Below are 6,335 nucleotides of genomic sequence, written 5' to 3' on the forward strand. Positions count from 1 at the left end.
TAAGCGCAACGATACGTCCGCACGCTTGCTCGGAAGCGAGGGACGATCGCGCGTCCAACACGTAAGTGCGCGCCACATATGAGCCATTCGGTCTCTCGACACCGACTCGTGGCAATGCTGTGTCTTATAGTACCGAACCGGGCGGCCGGGCGGTCGGCGACGCACGGTCTAACGCACGGCGGTATATGGGCGAAACCTGCGAAATTTCGACGCCTCGAGGACTTAGCCGCTGCGTCGTACGTAGTTATTTACGCAAAGTCCTCGAGCCTCGTGTTGCTTTCGGCAAGTAGTTACCCACGGACAGCTCGAACGGCAAAGTACTCGAGCTCCGTATCGTTTCGGCTCGGATTTACCAACGCCTTCGATTTTCGACTTTGGTGTCGAAACGATCGCCGAGAGCCCGGCGCACATTTGGCCGAATGTCGGCAACACGCCCGAACGATCTCAAAAAGAGAACCAAAGTTCTCGTAGTAAGCGCGAGGCTAAATTCTCAAAAAGCGTTCTAGTGCGAACGACACTTTTGTACGCACCGCAGTGCTTCGTCGAGCTCGGTTATACATACGCCGTAACGCTACGGTACGACCAGACCGAGAGCTCGCATGCATCGTGTTGTGCACGAGTCGCCGCAGCGACAACACCTCTTACAGTACCGAACCGAGCGGCCGGGCGGTCGGCGACGCACGGTCTAACGCACGGCGGTATATGGGCGCCGGCGGTGAAATTTCGACGCCGCGCGGACTTAGCCGCTGCGGCGCACGGTAGTTACCTCCGCGTCAAAGATCTCGAGCTCCGTGTTGTTTTACGGCTCGGAGGTACGTACGGACCGCACGAACGGCAGAGTCCTCGAGATACAAAATTTCTTCGTCAAGTATTCACCAATTCCTTCGCTATCCGGCCTCGAAACGATCGCCGAGAGCTTGGCGCACAATTGGCCGAATGTCGGCAAGACGCCCGAACGCTCTCGAAAAAGAGAACCGAAATTCTCGCACTCAGCGCAGTGCAAAACACTTTAAAAATCTCTCTCGAGCGAAAGACACTTTCGTACGCACCGCAGTGCTTCGCCGAGCTCGGTTATACATACGCCGTAACGCTACGGTACGACCAGACCGAGAGCTCGCATGCATCGTGTTGTGCACGAGTCGCCTCAGCGACGACACCTCTTACAGTACCGAACCGAGCGGCCGGGCGGTCGGCGACGCACGGTCTAACGCACGGCGGTATATGGGCGCCGGCGGTGAAATTTCGACGCCGCGCGGACTTAGCCGCTGCGGCGCACGGTAGTTACCTCCGCGTCAAAGATCTCGAGCTCCGTGTTGTTTTACGGCTCGGAGGTACGTACGGACCGCACGAACGGCAGAGTCCTCGAGATACAAAATTTCTTCGTCAAGTATTCACCAATTCCTTCGCTATCCGGCCTCGAAACGATCGCCGAGAGCTTGGCGCACATTTGGCCGAATGTCGGCAAGACGCCCGAAAGATCTCAAAAGAGAACCAAAGTTCTCGTAGTAAGCGCGAAGCTAAATTCTCTCAAAAGCGTTCTAGTGCGAACGACACTTTTGTACGCACCGCAGTGCTTCGCCGAGCTCGGTTATACATACGCCGTAACGCTACGGTACGACCAGACCGAGAGCTCGCATGCACCGTGTTGTGCACGAGTCGCCGCAGCGACGACACCTCTTACAGTACCGAACCGAGCGGCCGGGCGGTCGGCGACGCACGGTCTAACGCACGGCGGTATATGGGCGCCGGCGGTGAAATTTCGACGCCGCGCGGACTTAGCCGCTGCGGCGCACGGTAGTTACCTCCGCGTCAAAGATCTCGAGCTCCGTGTTGTTTTACGGCTCGGAGGTACGTACGGACCGCACGAACGGCAGAGTCCTCGAGATACAAAATTTCTTCGTCACGTATTCACCAATTCCTTCGCTATCCGGCCTCGAAACGATCGCCGAGAGCTTGGCGCACATTTGGCCGAATGTCGGCAAGACGCCCGAAAGATCTCAAAAAGAGAACCAAAGTTCTCGTAGTAAGCGCGAAGCTAAATTCTCTCAAAAGCGTTCTAGTGCGAACGACACTTTTGTACGCACCGCAGTGCTTCGCCGAGCTCGGTTATACATACGCCGTAACGCTACGGTACGACCAGACCGAGAGCTCGCATGCATCGTGTTGTGCACGAGTCGCCGCAGCGACGACACCTCTTACAGTACCGAACCGAGCGGCCGGGCGGTCGGCGACGCACGGTCTAACGCACGGCGGTATATGGGCGCCGGCGGTGAAATTTCGACGCCGCGCGGACTTAGCCGCTGCGGCGCACGGTAGTTACCTCCGCGTCAAAGATCTCGAGCTCCGTGTTGTTTTACGGCTCGGAGGTACGTACGGACCGCACGAACGGCAGAGTCCTCGAGATACAAAATTTCTTCGTCACGTATTCACCAATTCCTTCGCTATCCGGCCTCGAAACGATCGCCGAGAGCTTGGCGCACATTTGGCCGAATGTCGGCAAGACGCCCGAAAGATCTCAAAAAGAGAACCAAAGTTCTCGTAGTAAGCGCGAAGCTAAATTCTCTCAAAAGCGTTCTAGTGCGAACGACACTTTTGTACGCACCGCAGTGCTTCGCCGAGCTCGGTTATACATACGCCGTAACGCTACGGTACGACCAGACCGAGAGCTCGCATGCATCGTGTTGTGCACGAGTCGCCGCAGCGACGACACCTCTTACAGTACCGAACCGAGCGGCCGGGCGGTCGGCGACGCACGGTCTAACGCACGGCGGTATATGGGCGCCGGCGGTGAAATTTCGACGCCGCGCGGACTTAGCCGCTGCGGCGCACGGTAGTTACCTCCGCGTCAAAGATCTCGAGCTCCGTGTTGTTTTACGGCTCGGAGGTACGTACGGACCGCACGAACGGCAGAGTCCTCGAGATACAAAATTTCTTCGTCACGTATTCACCAATTCCTTCGCTATCCGGCCTCGAAACGATCGCCGAGAGCTTGGCGCACATTTGGCCGAATGTCGGCAAGACGCCCGAAAGATCTCAAAAAGAGAACCAAAGTTCTCGTAGTAAGCGCGAAGCTAAATTCTCTCAAAAAGCGTTCTAGTGCGAACGACACTTTTGTACGCACCGCAGTGCTTCGCCGAGCTCGGTTATACATACGCCGTAACGCTACGGTACGACCAGACCGAGAGCTCGCATGCACCGTGTTGTGCACGAGTCGCCGCAGCGACGACACCTCTTACAGTACCGAACCGAGCGGCCGGGCGGTCGGCGACGCACGGTCTAACGCACGGCGGTATATGGGCGCCGGCGGTGAAATTTCGACGCCGCGCGGACTTAGCCGCTGCGGCGCACGGTAGTTACCTCCGCGTCAAAGATCTCGAGCTCCGTGTTGTTTTACGGCTCGGAGGTACGTACGGACCGCACGAACGGCAGAGTCCTCGAGATACAAAATTTCTTCGTCACGTATTCACCAATTCCTTCGCTATCCGGCCTCGAAACGATCGCCGAGAGCTTGGCGCACATTTGGCCGAATGTCGGCAAGACGCCCGAAAGATCACAAAAAGAGAACCAAAGTTCTCGTAGTAAGCGCGAAGCTAAATTCTCTCAAAAAGCGTTCTAGTGCGAACGACACTTTTGTACGCACCGCAGTGCTTCGCCGAGCTCGGTTATACATACGCCGTAACGCTACGGTACGACCAGACCGAGAGCTCGCATGCACCGTGTTGTGCACGAGTCGCCGCAGCGACGACACCTCTTACAGTACCGAACCGAGCGGCCGGGCGGTCGGCGACGCACGGTCTAACGCACGGCGGTATATGGGCGCCGGCGGTGAAATTTCGACGCCGCGCGGACTTAGCCGCAGCGAAGTCCGCGAGCCTCGTGTTGCTTTTACCACGTAGTTACTTCCGAGCGGTCCGACCGTCAAAGTTCGCGAGCCTCGTGTTGCTTTTGGAACGTAGTTACTTCCGAGCGGTTTGATCGGCAAAGTACGCGAGCCTCGTGTTGCTTTTACCACGTAGTTACTTCCGAGCGGTCCGACCGTCAAAGTCCGCGAGCCTCGTGTTGCTTTCGGCTCGGAGTTACTTCCGCGCGGTCCTAGCGGCAAAGTACGCGAGCCTCGTGTTGCTTTCGGGTCGGAGTTACTTCCGCGCGGTCCGATCGGCAAAGTACGCGAGCCTCGTGTTGCTTTCGGCTTGGAGTTACTTCCGCGCGGTCCTAGCGGCAAAGTACGCGAGCCTCGTGTTGCTTTCGGCTCGGAGTTACTTCCGCGCGGTCCGATCGGCAAAGTACGCGAGCCTCGTGTTGCTTTCGGCTCGGAGTTACTTCCGCGCGGTCCGACCGGCAAAGTACGCGAGCCTCGTGTTGCTTTCGGCTCGGAGTTACTTCCGCGCGGTCCTAGCGGCAAAGTACGCGAGCCTCGTGTTGCTTTCGGCTCGGAGTTACTTCCGCGCGGTCCGATCGGCAAAGTACGCGAGCCTCGTGTTGCTTTCGGCTCGGAGTTACTTCCGCGCGGTCCTAGCGGCAAAGTACGCGAGCCTCGTGTTGCTTTCGGCTCGTAGCTACTTTCGAGCGGTTCGGACAACAAAGTCCGCGAGCCCTGTGTTGCTACTGCTCGGGGCTGCTTCCGAACGTTTCGGGCAATCAACTTTTTGTTCTCCGTATTGTTTTTTTAAGCTATCTTAGCTATTTTCTCGTAAAAGTTAAATTTTCGCGTTTTGTGCTGTTTTTTCGAGCTCTCTGCTGGCGATCGTCTATGTTCTTAAATCTCGTGTTATTTTCTTGAGCTCTTCGTAATTTCGGCCGACGAGCGGCTAAGTTTACGAGTTTTGTGTTGCTTTCTGCACGTAGTTACTTCCGAGCGGTCCGACCGTCAAAGTACGCGAGCCTCGTGTTGCTTTCGGCTCGGAGTTACTTCCGCGCGGTCCTAGCGACAAAGTACGCGAGCCTCGTGTTGCTTTCGGCTCGGAGTTACTTCCGCGCGGTCCGATCGGCAAAGTACGCGAGCCTCGTGTTGCTTTCGGCTCGGAGTTACTTCCGCGCGGTCCTAGCGGCAAAGTACGCGAGCCTCGTGTTGCTTTCGGCTCGGAGTTACTTCCGCGCGGTCCTAGCGGCAAAGTACGCGAGCCTCGTGTTGCTTTCGGCTCGTAGCTACTTTCGAGCGGTTCGGACAACAAAGTCCGCGAGCCCTGTGTTACTACTGCTCGGGGCTGCTTCCGAACGTTTCGGCCAATCAACTTTTTGTTCTCCGTATTGTTTTTTTAAGCTATCTTAGCTATTTTCTCGTAAAAGTTAAATTTTCGCGTTTTGTGCTGTTTTTTCGAGCTCTCTGCTGGCGATCGTCTATGTTCTTAAATCTCGTGTTATTTTCTTGAGCTCTTCGTAATTTCGGCCGACGAGCGGCTAAGTTTACGAGTTTTGTGTTGCTTTCTGCACGTAGTTACTTCCGAGCGGTCCGACCGTCAAAGTACGCGAGCCTCGTGTTGCTTTCGGCTCGGAGTTACTTCCGCGCGGTCCTAGCGACAAAGTACGCGAGCCTCGTGTTGCTTTCGGCTCGGAGTTACTTCCGCGCGGTCCGATCGGCAAAGTACGCGAGCCTCGTGTTGCTTTCGGCTCGGAGTTACTTCCGCGCGGTCCGACCGGCAAAGTACGCGAGCCTCGTGTTGCTTTCGGCTCGGAGTTACTTCCGCGCGGTCCTAGCGGCAAAGTACGCGAGCCTCGTGTTGCTTTCGGCTCGAGTTACTTCCGCGCGGTCCGATCGGCAAAGTACGCGAGCCTCGTGTTGCTTTCGGCTCGGAGTTACTTCCGCGCGGTCCTAGCGGCAAAGTACGCGAGCCTCGTGTTGCTTTCGGCTCGTAGTTACTTCGAGCGGTTCGACAACAAAGTCCGCGAGCCCTGTGTTACTGCTCGGGCCGCTTCCGAACGTTTCGGGCAATCAACTTTTGTTCTCCGTATTGTTTTTTTAAGCTATCTTAGCTATTTTCTCGTAAAAGTTAAATTTTCGCGTTTTGTGCTGTTTTTCGAGCTCTCTGCTGGCGATCGTCTATGTTCTTAAATCTCGTGTTATTTTCTTGAGCTCTTCGTAATTTCGGCCGACGAGCGGCTAAGTTTACGAGTTTTGTGTTGCTTTCTGCTCGTAGTTACTTCCGAGCGGTCCGACCGTCAAAGTACGCGAGCCTCGTGTTGCTTTCGGCTCGGAGTTACTTCCGCGCGGTCCTAGCGGCAAAGTACGCGAGCCTCGTGTTGCTTTCGGCTCGGAGTTACTTCCGCGCGGTCCTAGCGGCAAAGTACGCGAGCCTCGTGTTGCTTTCGGCTCGTAGCTACTTTCGAGCGGTTCGGAC

The sequence above is a fragment of the Cardiocondyla obscurior genome, linkage group LG21 (genome assembly GCF_019399895.1).
Source record: "Cardiocondyla obscurior isolate alpha-2009 linkage group LG21, Cobs3.1, whole genome shotgun sequence".
Taxonomy (NCBI): domain Eukaryota; kingdom Metazoa; phylum Arthropoda; class Insecta; order Hymenoptera; family Formicidae; genus Cardiocondyla; species Cardiocondyla obscurior.